We start from the raw sequence: 16564 nt of genomic DNA on the forward strand, positions 1-16564 counted from the left end.
GGAGAACCGAAAATCGCCACAGTAAATGTAGTTCAATCTGGATATATAGCCACAGTCAAAATACAAAGTTGTGGATTCAAATTACCGGCAGTCCTCATGATAGATAGTGGTGCAGCTCCAAATTTATTGAAAAGGAAAGTGCTTGATCCCAATACGTACATAAATGAAGCAGAAATATTGAAACTTAGTGGAATAACGGAGCATCATGTAACCACTTTAGGTTTTGTCACAATAAACATCTTAGGTTATAAAATTACTTTTCACGTGGTCGACAATGATTTCCCGATCAAAGAAGACGGAATTTTGAGATCCGAGTTCCTTGTCCAATGTCGAGCCAATCTCAATTACGCCAAGAACTGTTTAGTATGGGACGATATTGAACTACCATTCGAATCGGGAAAAGTCGTTATTCTTCCTGCTAGATCAAATACACCTTTTCATGTTATAGTGGCAAATCCGGAGATCCTTGAAGGGTATATACCTCGCATAGAAGCTGAGGGTATCATAACTGGTGATGCTGTCGTTAGGGTTGTCAACGGTTTAGCATACATGAGGGCAATAAATACCACAGAACGCGATATTTCCGTAGCGATTCCGACTCTAACAATCCGGCCTTTTGAAGAAAGTGCTAACTCCGAGAAAGCTGATGTTCACTTAGGTAGAATAAGCGTCGAGTTAGATTCTAAGAAGGCAGAAACTGAACCGCTACACAAACATGCTAATTCAAAATCCGAGCCAAAAAAGCTCAATCCTTCACTGAATCCTAAATCTAATTCAAAATCCGAGCCAAGAAAGCTCAATCCTTCACTGAATCCTAAATCTAATTCAAAATCCGAGCCAAGAAAGCTCAATCCTACGCTGAATCCTTCGCTGAATCCTACGCTGAATCCTTCAGTGAATCCTTCGCTGAATCCTACGCTGAATCCTACGCTGAATCCTACGCTGAATCCTACGCTGAATCCTACGCTGAATCCTACGCTGAATCCTACGCTGAATCGTACGCTGAATCCTTCGCTGAATCCTTCGCTGAATCCTACGCCGAATCCTTCAGTGAATCCTTCGCTGAATCCTACGCTGAATCCTACGCTGAATCGTACGCTGAATCCTTCGCTGAATCCTACGCTGAATCCTCCACTGAATCCTACGCTGAATCGTACGCTGAATCCTTCGCTGAATCCTACGCTGAATCCTTCAGTGAATCCTTCGCTGAATCCTACGCTGAATCCTACGCTGAATCGTACGCTGAATCCTTCGCTGAATCCTTCGCTGAATCCTTCGCTGAATCCTTCACTGAATCCTAAATCTAATTCAAAATCCGAGCCAGGAGAGCCCAACTCTTCGCCGAACCTTCAATTAGAATCGAAATCTAATAATAATATAGAAGAGCTAAGTCATTTATCAAATTCAAACACGGAGCAAAGTAAAAATGAAGAAAGAACAAATAAATTGTATGAATTATTACGACTCGAACATTTGAATTCAGAAGAGAAAGAGAGCATGAAAAAATTAATTATCAAACATTCCGATCGCTTTTACATACCTGGAGAAACTTTAAATTTCACTCCAGTACTTCAACACCGAATCACCACAGTTGATAACCGACCAGTGAACACGCGACAGTATCGGTTTCCACCTATTCACAAAGGTGAAATTAATCGACAAGTAGAAGAACTGATAGATAAAGAAATAGTAACATCTTCCGAATCACCTTACAATTCACCTATATGGATAGTCCCAAAAAAACCAGATTCCCAAGGCAACAAGCGATGGAGATTAGTATTAGACTTTAGAGCATTGAATGAAAAAACTATAGGAGATGCTTACCCATTGCCAAACATCACAGAGATCTTAGATCAACTCGGAGGAGCCAAATACTTTTCAGTATTCGATCTCGCGTCCGGGTTCCATCAAATAAAAATGCACAGCGACGATAGCCACAAGACTGCTTTCTCGACACCTTACGGACACTACGAATTTAGTAGAATGCCATTCGGGCTCAAGAACGCACCCGCAACCTTTCAAAGACTGATGGATAGGGTATTAATAGGTTTGCAAGGAGTAGAATTATTTGTATACCTAGACGATATAGTTTTATATTCTAGATCCCTGAGAGAACATAAGATAAAATTCGAAAAATTAATGGATAGGCTCAGGAAAGCAAATTTACAACTACAGCCTGATAAATGCGAATTCCTACGCAAAGAGGTCGCATATCTAGGACATATAATTTCGGAGGACGGAGTAAAGCCGAATCCGAATAAGATAATAGCAGTTAAGGAATTTCCACGCCCGAAAAATGCAAAGAATATTAAACAGTTCCTTGGTCTAGCTGGTTATTATCGCAGATTCATAGAAGGGTTTTCAAAGATTGCGAAACCACTCAGTCATTTATTAAAGAAAGATGTACCATTCCAATGGGATGATACTCACCAAACAGCGTTTGATCAATTAAAATTAAAATTATGTCAGGAACCAGTATTACAATATCCAGATTTCACGAAGCCTTTTTTAATAACTACCGATGCATCAGGTTACGCTATAGGAGGGATATTAAGTCAAGGTCCGATAAATAAAGACTCACCAATAGCTTACACCTCTAGAGTCCTGAATGGAGCTGAGTTAAATTATTCGACAATAGAAAAGGAACTATTAGCTATAGTATACTCGGTGCAATATTTCAGACCTTATGTATATGGCCGAAGTTTCACATTGGTGACAGATCATAGACCATTAGTATGGTTAAATTCAGTTAAAGATCCAACCTCGCGTTTGATCAGGTGGAGGTTAAAATTAGCCGAGTATGAATACACCGTAGTTTATAAGGCAGGAAAGACGAACGTCAACGCCGACGCACTTTCAAGAAACCCTGTTGAAGGATCAACCGAAAGACGCGTACTACCGATCCAAAACGATCCAGATGAAGTCATGATCGACGATGGAACATACTCGAACGCGACGTTTTCCAAATACACGGGATCTTCGCCACAAAAGGTAGATATGATTGAAGAAGAAGAGCTACCAGCTAGAAAATCACCCACAGTCACGATGAAAACTAGAAGTAAGACGAGTGCGAAAACCGATGCAATCCCATTTACAAGAGAGGAAATACTCCAGAAACGATGTATTAATCGTCAAACGAAGGTTGACATCCATAACTCGAAAGATAGCGGAGATGAGCAGCAAAGCGATGAAGACCCATTTGAAGAGGATGATAGACCTTTAATTGATCGAATACCAAAATCAGTTGTAGCAAACCCTAATGAGTACGAAAACGAGGACGAAGAGGCCGACGAAGAGAGCGGAGAAGAAGAGAATGACGGAAGAACAAGATTACGGAACGTAAAATTACCTACGATATATGAGTCATCAACAGAATCCGATTCGGACTCAGAAACGGAACCGAATCCTAAATCAGCCGCAGATAAATTTTTCTCGGACGAAGATTCCGATGAAGATAGTAACTCGTCAGAAAATGAAATCCCAGAAGACAACAACCAACAAGAAAAAACGTCAGACGACAATTTTTCAAATTCACGAGATCAATTAACCATAGAAAAAGATAATTACGCATACTTCATCACCCGAACAGGTAAACCATGCGATAAGGGATCGATGTTACTTTCCCAGCAAAAACAACTACCTGAGTTCAAAAATCCGCTGATTGGAGAAGTATCCATCATCAAAAGAGGAACTAAATACCATTTAGCCTTAGTAGCCAAAGAAAGTGAAGACACGATAGTTACCAAAGATATAGTCCCAGATTTAGCAAAATCATTGAGGAAAACGATAGATAGGTTTAGAATCGGTACAATAAGAATGGCTAGAACACCTAAAATAGATGAGGTCAGGTGGGACCGAATAGTTGACGAATTTCAAACCGCAATTAATGGCTGCGATGTAAAAATTACAGTTTGCATGGGATTAACTCAATATGCATCGGAAAACCAACGTCAAAATATTATAGAAGAAGCCCACTCTTCATCATTAGGAGGACACAAAGGTGTTACGAAAACCTACGCTAGAATTCGTCAAAGATTTTATTGGAAAAATATGAAGATAGACGTTCAGGATTTTATCCAGCACTGTTTGCAATGTCAATTAAAAAAATTATGCCGTGTCAAGACAAAGCAACCTATGATAATAACAGATACTCCACTCACAGCTTTCGACAAAATATCCATGGATATAGTAGGCCCTCTGCCGTTAACTAACAATAATAACAAATACATTTTGACAATACAAGATCACTTAACGAAATTTTGCTTAGCTGTACCTTTAGTCAGTATGACCGCTTCTTGCGTAGCGAACGCCTTCGTTAAGAGATTTATCTGTATATTCGGTTCACCGCGAGCTTTGTTAACAGATCAGGGAACGAATTTTATGAGCACATTGATGAAACGTTTAGCTAAACTATTCAAAATAAAACAGTTTAGAACAACAGCCTTCTACCCACAAGCTAATGGAGCTCTGGAAAGGTCACATCAAGTGCTAGTCGAATATTTAAAGCAATATGTAAAAGAAGACAGCGAATGGGACGAATGGTTGGATTTGGCTACGTTCTCATATAATACCAGTGTCCACGAGGGAACTAAGTTCACGCCATTTGAACTGGTTTTTGGAAATTTAGCACGTCAACCCTCCAGCGAAGAAATAGAAGACGAGGAACCTTTACCAACATACAATGAATATCTAATGCGAATGATGACACGAATTAATATTGTACAAAAATTAGCACGTCAAAATCTTATAAACGCCAAGCAAAAATCCAAGCAGTCCTATGATCGAAAAATAAATCCTCAAGAATTCAGAATTGGAGATAAAGTATTCCTGCTAAATGAACCGAAGAAAGGAAAATTCGGGGACCAGTATAGTGGTCCGCATAAAATTATAGAAGTCTTACCAAGTGGTAATATAAAAATTTCGCACAAAAATGCAACACGCGTTGTACATGCCAATAAATTAAAACACTCACACGTAACTATGCAAGAAGAATAATAATAAAATCAGAACAAACGAACTCAAAATATATTACTATAATCCCACTTTCAAAATAAAGAAATAAAACCTTTCATGTTCCTTTTGTATTTCATATACCTATACGTTTTGTGTAAACATACCTACTAATTATTTAATCGCAATATTTTTGTAAACCTTACTCAATTACATACATGTTATTGACAATTAGTTTAAAACTTCGCTTTAGTTAATTGTAAGATTTCTCTGTTCAACCTGTATACGATATCGCAGATTCCACTTTCTGAATGAACGCCAGGCATCCTTAAGACCCCTAACGTTCAACTCAGGGGGGGAGATGTTACGTCCCACGGGACTCCTAAATTCAAAATTTTTAATATCCCCTAGGTTTTAACTAAACAAAGGTCCCAGAGATGACCATTCGAACCTGAGATCTTGCAGATGTGGAATCTGGAGAGTCGGTCGTAAAACCCTAGAATAGTCTAAACAAATCCCTGGTCCGCACGCACATTTTCAGGCCAAGACCCTTTTCTTCATATTGTAAACCACTCCGAGTTCGAAATATTCCATTAGCTTCATATATTGCTTCAATTATTAAGAACCAATTTTTAACATTTACTAATGAACAATTTTAAACCGTCTCCGCGCTAACAAAACATTATCAGACACTCATTACCCTTGTTAAATTGAAAGAATTCAGTCAAATTTCAATCTTATAATATAAAATCCGTAAAAAACATGATAGAAGGTTCGTTCAAAAACACAAATAAATGATTCAAATTTACTAAGAATTTTCCATTCCGGAGTTGGTAAAAATCCAGTTTGTTCATTAAATAATAGTAAACTTTCAAAAACCGAACAATTTCCCGAGGATAGTAATAAAACTCAAGTGTTTGTACCCCAGAAAACTACCCCAGCATAACCAGGCCCAAGTGGGAGAAAAACTCAACCAATGGGATATTTTACACATTTCGAACAAAATAGATAAACACACACGATTGGAAGAACCCCCAAAAGAAAATTCCAACCAATTGTAGGAATTTACAAAACACCGCCCTCAAAATCTTGGTATAAAAACTGGAACTCAACTAAAAAATCTCAGAATAGAATAGACAGCCCAGTTCAGTTCACACTAGAGTTCATAGTTCACAGTTCCAGTCTCAGTACCAGTCTCAGTTCCAGTCTCAGTAATACAGTTGCAGTCACAGACTAAAAAGTATCAGACAAAACTCACTCACTTAACTCATCCACCAAAAACTTAACTTCAGTCCAGTTTTCTAAAAGTTGAATCGGAAGTCCACCAGTGCAGTTCGCACCATCTTCTCCAATTCCAAACCAATTCGAGCAAGGTGTTATTCTCATACATTCTCCACTCTTTCCAAAATTCTGACTTCCCCAATTCATTCCACTCCCGATTCTAACTTGAGTTTTTTCCTTTGATCAACTGTTAGTTAGTATTTTTATGTTATAAATTTTGTATTTTATATTTTATTCTGGAAATATAACCACATATTCATTCAAAATTCACCCTTGTTTCCAATCACTAATTCTTCAATTTTACCAATTTCAAATTTATTCAAAAGGAAAAGTCTGTGTCAAAACGGACTCGCTTTAACCGGCTGATGTTCGTTTTCCTCTAGATTTTCCTTATGAATCAGGCGGCTATTGAGAAACTCGCTTAACCCGGCTGTAGTTATCTCAAGAACCAAGTGATTCTTACGAGTAAATTCGATTTTTATATAAAATACCAGTAGAGTTTAAACCTAATTTGCCCGATTATAAGCAAGTCAATAAATCAGATCCGAGGAGACAAGCATATAAAACCAAATCCCTCTTCGAGTAAAACATCATCCTCAAATTTCCCGTGTTATTATTAACCACCGCTATTTCCAACTTTGCACTGGTCTCGAGTCCCAGGTGAAAAGTGCTAGCACTTGGACCCAAAAAATCGAGACACACACTCTCCTGTTCACGTAAGATCCATCCCAAACAAAACTAAACCGATCGGACGTAACACAGAATAACACGTATGCCGATTTGCAACGCCAAAAGATCCCTAGTTTGGGACTTGTAATTCTTCAAAGAAAATTATCACTTGCGGGGGTGTCAGGTTAAGGGTGGCTTCCGCAACCTCGATCGATAGGAAATATTCTTTTCATACATTCTGAACATCGGAGTGACACGTACGTCAAGTTGGAACGCCGAGAGATTCTTAGTTTGGAACTTGTAATTTTTCAAAGAAAATTATCACTCGTGGGGGTGTCAGGTTGAGGGTGGCTTCCGCAACCTCGATCGATATGGAATATCCTCTCCATACATTCTGATTATTAGAGTAACACGTACGTCGAGTTGCAACGCCGGAAGATTCTTAGTTTGAGATTTGTAATTTTTCAAAGAAAATTATCACTCGCGGTGGTGTCAGGTGAAGGGTGGCTTCCGCAACCTCGATCGGGATGCGATATTCTTTTCGGACATTTTAATCATCAGAGTAACACGTATGTTGATTCGCAACGCCGAAAGATCCCTAGTTTGGGACTCGTAATTTTTCAAAGAAAATTATCACTCGCGGGGGTGTCAGGTTAAGGGTGGCTTCCGCAACCTCGATCGATATGGAATATCCTCTCCATACATTCTGATTATTAGAGTAACAAGTACGTCGAGTTGCAACGCCGAAAGATTCTTAGTTTGAGACTTGTAATTTTTCAAAGAAAATTATCACTCGCGGTGGTGTCAGGTGAAGGGTGGCTTCCGCAACCTCGATCGGGATGCGATATTCTCTTCAGACATTTTAATCATTAGAGTAACACAAACGTCGAGTTGCAACGCCAAAACATCATTAGTTTGGGACTTGTAATTCTTCAAAGAAAATTATCACTTGCGGGGGTGTCAGGTTAAGGGTAGCTTCCGCAACCTCGGTCGATATGAAATATTCTTTTCATACATTTTGATTGGCCGAGTAACACGTGAGTCTATTTGCAACGCCGAAAGATTTCTAGTTTGGGACTTGTAATTCTACAAAGAAAGTTAATAATCGCGGGGGTGTCAGGTTAAGGGTGGCTTCCGCAACCTCGACCGGGATGCATCATTTCTTTCATGAATTCTGTTCATCAGAGTAACACGTACGTCAAGTTGCAACGCCGGGAGATTCCTAGTTTGGGACTTGTAATTCTTCAAAGAAAATTATCACTCGCGGGGGTGTCAGGTTGAGGGTGGCTTCCGCAACCTCGATCAATATGGAATATTTTTTTCATACATTCTGATTATCAGAGAAACACGTACGTCGATTTGCAACGCCGAAAGATTCTTAGTTTGAGACTTGTAATTTTTCGAAGAAAATTATCACTAGCGGAGGTGTTAGGTTGAAGGTGGCTTCCGCAACCTCGATCGATATGAAAGATCCTTTTCATACATTCTGATTATCAGAGAAACACGTAGGTCGATTTGCAACGCCGAAAGATATCTAGTTTGGGACTTGTGATTTTTTGAAGAAAATTATCACTCGCGGTGGTGTCAGGTGAAGGGTGGCTTCCGCAACCTCGATCAGGATGCAATTTTTGTTTCATGAAGTCTGATCATCAGAGTAACACGTGAGTCCATTTGCAACGCCGAAAGATTTCTAGTTTGGGACTTGTCATTCTCCAAAGAAAGTTAATAATCGCGGGGGTGTCAGGTTAAGGGTGGCTTCCGCAACCTCGAGCGGGATGCATCATTTCTTTCATGAATTCTGATCATCAGAGTAACACGTACGTCGAGTTGCAACGCCGGGAGATTCCTAGTTTGGGACTTGTAATTCTTCAAAGAAAATTATCACTCGCGGGGGTGTCAGGTTGAGGGTGGCTTCCGCAACCTCGATCAATATGGAATATTTTCTTCATACATTCTGATTATCAGAAAAACACGTACGTCGATTTGCAACGCCGAAAGATTCTTAGTTTGAGACTTGTGATTTTTCAAAGAAAATTATCACTCGCGGGGGTGTCAGGTTGAGGGTGGCTTCCGCAACCTCGATCGATATGGAATATCCTCTTCATACATTCTGATTATTAGAGTAACACGTACGTCGAGTTGCAACACCGGAAGATTCTTAGTTTGAGACTTGTAATTTTTCAAAGAAAATTATCACTCGCGGTGGTGTCAGGTGAAGGGTGGCTTCCGCAACCTCGATAGGGATGCAATATTCTTCTCAGACATTTTTATCATCAGAGTAACACGTATGTCGATTTGCAACGCCGAAAGATCTCTAGTTTGGGACTCGTGATTTTTTGAAGAAAATTATCACTCGCGGTGGTGTCAGGTGAAGGGTGGCTTCCGCAACCTTGATCAGGATGCAATTTTTGTTTCATAAATTCTGATCATCAGAGTAACACGTACGTCGAGTTGCAACGCCGGGAGATTCCTAGTTTGGGACTTGTAATTCTTCAAAGAAAATTATCACTCGCGGGGGTGTCAGGTTGAGGGTGGCTCCCGCAACCTCGTTCGGGATGCGATATTCTTTTCAGACATTTTAATCATTAGAGTAACACAAAAGTCGAGTTGCAACGCCAAAACATCATTAGTTTGGGACTTGTAATTTTTCAAAGAAAGTTAATAATCGCGGTGGTGTCAGGTGAAGGGTGGCTTCCGCAACCTCGATCAGGATGCAATTTTTCGTTTCATGAATTCTGATCATTAGAGTAACACGGACGTCAAGTTGCAACGCCGGGAGATTCCCAGTTTGGGACATGTAATTCTTCAAAGAAAATTATCACTCGCGGGGGTGTCAGGTTGAGGGTGGCTTCCGCAACCTCGATCAATATGGAATATTTTTTTCATACATTCTGATTATCAGAGAAACACGTACGTCGGTTTGCAACGCCGAAAGATTCTTAGTTTGAGACTTGTGATTTTTCAAAGAAAATTATCACTAGCGGAGGTGTTAGGTTGAAGGTGGCTTCCGCAACCTCGATCGATATGAAAGATCCTTTTCATACATTCTGATTATCGGAGAAACACGTAAGTCGATTTGCATCGCCGAAAGATCTCTAGTTTGGGACTTGTGATTTTCTGAAGAGATTTATCACTCGCGGTGGTGTCAGGTGAAGGGTGGCTTCCGCAACCTCGATCGATAGAAAATATTCTTTTCATACATTCTGAACGTCGGGGTGACACGTACGTCAAGTTGGAACGCCGAGAGATTCTTAGTTTGGAACTTGTAATTTTTCAAAGAAAATTATCACTCGCGGGGGTGTCAGGTTGAGGGTGGCTTCCGCAACCTCGATCGATATGGAATATCCTCTCCATACATTCTGATTATTAGAGTAACACGTACGTCGAGTTGCAACGCCGGAAGATTCTTAGTTTGAGATTTGTAATTTTTCAAAGGAAATTATCACTCGCGGTGGTGTCAGGTGAAGGGTGGCTTCCGCAACCTCGATCGGGATGCGATATTCTTTTCGGACATTTTAATCATCAGAGTAACACGTATGTCGATTCGCAACGCCGAAAGATCCCTAGTTTGGGACTCGTAATTTTTCAAAGAAAATTATCACTCGCGGGGGTGTCAGGTTAAGGGTGGCTTCCGCAACCTCGATCGATATGGAATATCCTCTCCATACATTCTGGTTATTCGAGTAACAAGTACGTCGAGTTGCAACGCCGAAAGATTCTTAGTTTGAGACTTGTAATTTTTCAAAGAAAATTATCACTCGCGGTGGTTTCAGGTGAAGGGTGGCTTCCGCAACCTCGATCGGGATGCGATATTCTCTTCAGACATTTTAATCATTAGAGTAACACAAACGTCGAGTTGCAACGCCAAAACATCATTAGATTGGGACTTGTAATTTTTCAATGAAAGTTACTAATCGCGGTGGTGTCAGGTGAAGGGTGGCTTCCGCAACCTCGATCAGGATGCGATATTCTTTTCGGACATTTTAATCATCAGAGTAACACGTATGTCGATTCGCAGCGCCGAAAGATCCCTAGTTTGGGACTCGTAATTTTTCAAAGAAAATTATCACTCGTCGGGGTGTCAGGTTAAGGGTGGCTTCCGCAACCTCGATCGATATGGAATATCCTCTCCATACATTCTGGTTATTCGAGTAACAAGTACGTCGAGTTGCAACGCCGAAAGATTCTTAGTTTGAGACTTGTAATTTTTCAAAGAAAATTATCACTCGCGGTGGTGTCAGGTGAAGGGTGGCTTCCGCAACCTCGATCGGGATGCGATATTCTTTTCAGACATTTTAATCATTAGAGTAACACAAAAGTCGAGTTGCAACGCCAAAACATCATTAGTTTGGGACTTGTAATTTTTCAAAGAAAGTTAATAATCGCGGTGGTGTCAGGTGAAGGGTGGCTTCCGCAACCTCGATCAGGATGCAATTTTTGTTTCATAAATTCTGATCATCAGAGTAACACGTACGTCAAGTTGCAACGCCGGGAGATTCCTAGTTTGGGACTTGTAATTCTTCAAAGAAAATTATCACTCGCGGGGGTGTCAGGTTGAGGGTGGCTTCCGCAACCTCGATCAATATGGAATATTTTTTTCATACATTCTGATTATCAGAGAAACACGTACGTCGGTTTGCAACGCCGAAAGATTCTTAGTTTGAGACTTGTGATTTTTCAAAGAAAATTATCACTAGCGGAGGTGTTAGGTTGAAGGTGGCTTCCGCAACCTCGATCGATATGAAAGATCCTTTTCATACATTCTGATTATCGGAGAAACACGTAAGTCGATTTGCATCGCCGAAAGATCTCTAGTTTGGGACTTGTGATTTTCTGAAGAGATTTATCACTCGCGGTGGTGTCAGGTGAAGGGTGGCTTCCGCAACCTCGATCGATAGGAAATATTCTTTTCATACATTCTGAACATCGGGGTGACACGTACGTCAAGTTGGAACGCCGAGAGATTCTTAGTTTGGAACTTGTAATTTTTCAAAGAAAATTATCACTCGCGGGGGTGTCAGGTTGAGGGTGGCTTCCGCAACCTCGATCGATATGGAATATCCTCTCCATACATTCTGATTATTAGAGTAACACGTACGTCGAGTTGCAACGCCGGAAGATTCTTAGTTTGAGATTCGTAATTTTTCAAAGAAAATTATCACTCGCGGTGGTGTCAGGTGAAGGGTGGCTTCCGCAACCTCGATCGGGATGCGATATTCTTTTCGGACATTTTAATCATCAGAGTAACACGTATGTCGATTCGCAACGCCGAAAGATCCCTAGTTTGGGACTCGTAATTTTTCAAAGAAAATTATCACTCGCGGGGGTGTCAGGTTAAGGGTGGCTTCCGCAACCTCGATCGATATGGAATATCCTCTCCATACATTCTGGTTATTCGAGTAACAAGTACGTCGAGTTGCAACGCCGAAAGATTCTTAGTTTGAGACTTGTAATTTTTCAAAGAAAATTATCACTCGCGGTGGTTTCAGGTGAAGGGTGGCTTCCGCAACCTCGATCGGGATGCGATATTCTCTTCAGACATTTTAATCATTAGAGTAACACAAACGTCGAGTTGCAACGCCAAAACATCATTAGATTGGGACTTGTAATTTTTCAATGAAAGTTACTAATCGCGGTGGTGTCAGGTGAAGGGTGGCTTCCGCAACCTCGATCAGGATGCGATATTCTTTTCGGACATTTTAATCATCAGAGTAACACGTATGTCGATTCGCAGCGCCGAAAGATCCCTAGTTTGGGACTCGTAATTTTTCAAAGAAAATTATCACTCGTCGGGGTGTCAGGTTAAGGGTGGCTTCCGCAACCTCGATCGATATGGAATATCCTCTCCATACATTCTGGTTATTCGAGTAACAAGTACGTCGAGTTGCAACGCCGAAAGATTCTTAGTTTGAGACTTGTAATTTTTCAAAGAAAATTATCACTCGCGGTGGTGTCAGGTGAAGGGTGGCTTCCGCAACCTCGATCGGGATGCGATATTCTTTTCAGACATTTTAATCATTAGAGTAACACAAAAGTCGAGTTGCAACGCCAAAACATCATTAGTTTGGGACTTGTAATTTTTCAAAGAAAGTTAATAATCGCGGTGGTGTCAGGTGAAGGGTGGCTTCCGCAACCTCGATCAGGATGCAATTTTTGTTTCATAAATTCTGATCATCAGAGTAACACGTACGTCAAGTTGCAACGCCGGGAGATTCCTAGTTTGGGACTTGTAATTCTTCAAAGAAAATTATCACTCGCGGGGGTGTCAGGTTGAGGGTGGCTTCCGCAACCTCGATCAATATGGAATATTTTTTTCATACATTCTGATCATCAGAGTAACACGTACGTCGGTTTGCAACGCCGAAAGATTCTTAGTTTGAGACTTGTGATTTTTCAAAGAAAATTATCACTAGCGGAGGTGTTAGGTTGAAGGTGGCTTCCGCAACCTCGATCGATATGAAAGATCCTTTTCATACATTCTGATTATCGGAGAAACACGTAAGTCGATTTGCATCGCCGAAAGATCTCTAGTTTGGGACTTGTGATTTTCTGAAGAGATTTATCACTCGCGGTGGTGTCAGGTGAAGGGTGGCTTCCGCAACCTCGATCGATAGGAAATATTCTTTTCATACATTCTGAACATCGGGGTGACACGTACGTCAAGTTGGAACGCCGAGAGATTCTTAGTTTGGAACTTGTAATTTTTCAAAGAAAATTATCACTCGCGGGGGTGTCAGGTTGAGGGTGGCTTCCGCAACCTCGATCGATATGGAATATCCTCTCCATACATTCTGATTATTAGAGTAACACGTACGTCGAGTTGCAACGCCGGAAGATTCTTAGTTTGAGATTCGTAATTTTTCAAAGAAAATTATCACTCGCGGTGGTGTCAGGTGAAGGGTGGCTTCCGCAACCTCGATCGGGATGCGATATTCTTTTCGGACATTTTAATCATCAGAGTAACACGTATGTCGATTCGCAACGCCGAAAGATCCCTAGTTTGGGACTCGTAATTTTTCAAAGAAAATTATCACTCGCGGGGGTGTCAGGTTAAGGGTGGCTTCCGCAACCTCGATCGATATGGAATATCCTCTCCATACATTCTGGTTATTCGAGTAACAAGTACGTCGAGTTGCAACGCTGAAAGATTCTTAGTTTGAGACTTGTAATTTTTCAAAGAAAATTATCACTCGCGGTGGTGTCAGGTGAAGGGTGGCTTCCGCAACCTCGATCGGGATGCGATATTCTCTTCAGACATTTTAATCATTAGAGTTACACAAACGTCGAGTTGCAACGCCAAAACATCATTAGATTGGGACTTGTAATTTTTCAATGAAAGTTACTCATCGCGGTGGTGTCAGGTGAAGGGTGGCTTCCGCAACCTCGATCAGGATGCGATATTCTTTTCGGACATTTTAATCATCAGAGTAACACGTATGTCGATTCGCAGCGCCGAAAGATCCCTAGTTTGGGACTCGTAATTTTTCAAAGAAAATTATCACTCGTCGGGGTGTCAGGTTAAGGGTGGCTTCCGCAACCTCGATCGATATGGAATATCCTCTCCATACATTCTGGTTATTCGAGTAACAAGTACGTCGAGTTGCAACGCCGAAAGATTCTTAGTTTGAGACTTGTAATTTTTCAAAGAAAATTATCACTCGCAGTGGTGTCAGGTGAAGGGTGGCTTCCGCAACCTCGATCGGGATGCGATATTCTTTTCAGACATTTTAATCATTAGAGTAACACAAAAGTCGAGTTGCAACGCCAAAACATCATTAGTTTGGGACTTGTAATTTTTCAAAGAAAGTTAATAATCGCGGTGGTGTCAGGTGAAGGGTGGCTTCCGCAACCTCGATCAGGATGCAATTTTTGTTTCATAAATTCTGATCATCAGAGTAACACGTACGTCAAGTTGCAACGCCGGGAGATTCCTAGTTTGGGACTTGTAATTCTTCAAAGAAAATTATCACTCGCGGGGGTGTCAGGTTGAGGGTGGCTTCCGCAACCTCGATCAATATGGAATATTTTTTTCATACATTCTGATTATCAGAGAAACACGTACGTCGGTTTGCAACGCCGAAAGATTCTTAGTTTGAGACTTGTGATTTTTCAAAGAAAATTATCACTAGCGGAGGTGTTAGGTTGAAGGTGGCTTCCGCAACCTCGATCGATATGAAAGATCCTTTTCATACATTCTGATTATCGGAGAAACACGTAAGTCGATTTGCATCGCCGAAAGATCTCTAGTTTGGGACTTGTGATTTTCTGAAGAGATTTATCACTCGCGGTGGTGTCAGGTGAAGGGTGGCTTCCGCAACCTCGATCGATAGGAAATATTCTTTTCATACATTCTGAACATCGGGGTGACACGTACGTCAAGTTGGAACGCCGAGAGATTCTTAGTTTGGAACTTGTAATTTTTCAAAGAAAATTATCACTCGCGGGGGTGTCAGGTTGAGGGTGGCTTCCGCAACCTCGATCGATATGGAATATCCTCTCCATACATTCTGATTATTAGAGTAACACGTACGTCGAGTTGCAACGCCGGAAGATTCTTAGTTTGAGATTCGTAATTTTTCAAAGAAAATTATCACTCGCGGTGGTGTCAGGTGAAGGGTGGCTTCCGCAACCTCGATCGGGATGCGATATTCTTTTCGGACATTTTAATCATCAGAGTAACACGTATGTCGATTCGCAACGCCGAAAGATCCCTAGTTTGGGACTCGTAATTTTTCAAAGAAAATTATCACTCGCGGGGGTGTCAGGTTAAGGGTGGCTTCCGCAACCTCGATCGATATGGAATATCCTCTCCATACATTCTGGTTATTCGAGTAACAAGTACGTCGAGTTGCAACGCCGAAAGATTCTTAGTTTGAGACTTGTAATTTTTCAAAGAAAATTATCACTCGCGGTGGTGTCAGGTGAAGGGTGGCTTCCGCAACCTCGATCGGGATGCGATATTCTCTTCAGACATTTTAATCATTAGAGTTACACAAACGTCGAGTTGCAACGCCAAAACATCATTAGATTGGGACTTGTAATTTTTCAATGAAAGTTACTCATCGCGGTGGTGTCAGGTGAAGGGTGGCTTCCGCAACCTCGATCAGGATGCGATATTCTTTTCAGACATTTCATTCATTAGAGTAACACAAACGTCGAGTTGCAACGCCAAAACATCATTAGTTTGGGACTTGTAATTTTTCAAAGAAAGTTAATAATCGCGGTGGTGTCAGGTGAAGGGTGGCTTTCGCAACCTCGATCAGGATGCAATTTTTGTTTCATAAATTCTGATCATCAGAGTAACACGTACGTCAAGTTGCAACGCCGGGAGATTCCTAGTTTGGGACTTGTAATTCTTCAAAGAAAATTATCACTCGCGGGGGTGTCAGGTTGAGAGTGGCTTCCGCAACCTCAATCAATATGGAATATTTTTTTCATACATTCTGATTATCAGAGAAACACGTACGTCGGTTTGCAACGCCGAAAGATTCTTAGTTTGAGACTTGTGATTTTTCAAAGAAAATTATCACTAGCGGAGGTGTTAGGTTGAAGGTGGCTTCCGCAACCTCGATCGATATGAAAGATCCTTTTCATACATTCTGATTATCGGAGAAACACGTAAGTCGATTTGCATCGCCGAAAGATCTCTAGTTTGGGACTTGTG

This window comes from Athalia rosae, chromosome 3 (genome assembly GCF_917208135.1).
Source record: "Athalia rosae chromosome 3, iyAthRosa1.1, whole genome shotgun sequence".
NCBI classification, from domain to species: Eukaryota; Metazoa; Arthropoda; class Insecta; order Hymenoptera; family Athaliidae; genus Athalia; species Athalia rosae.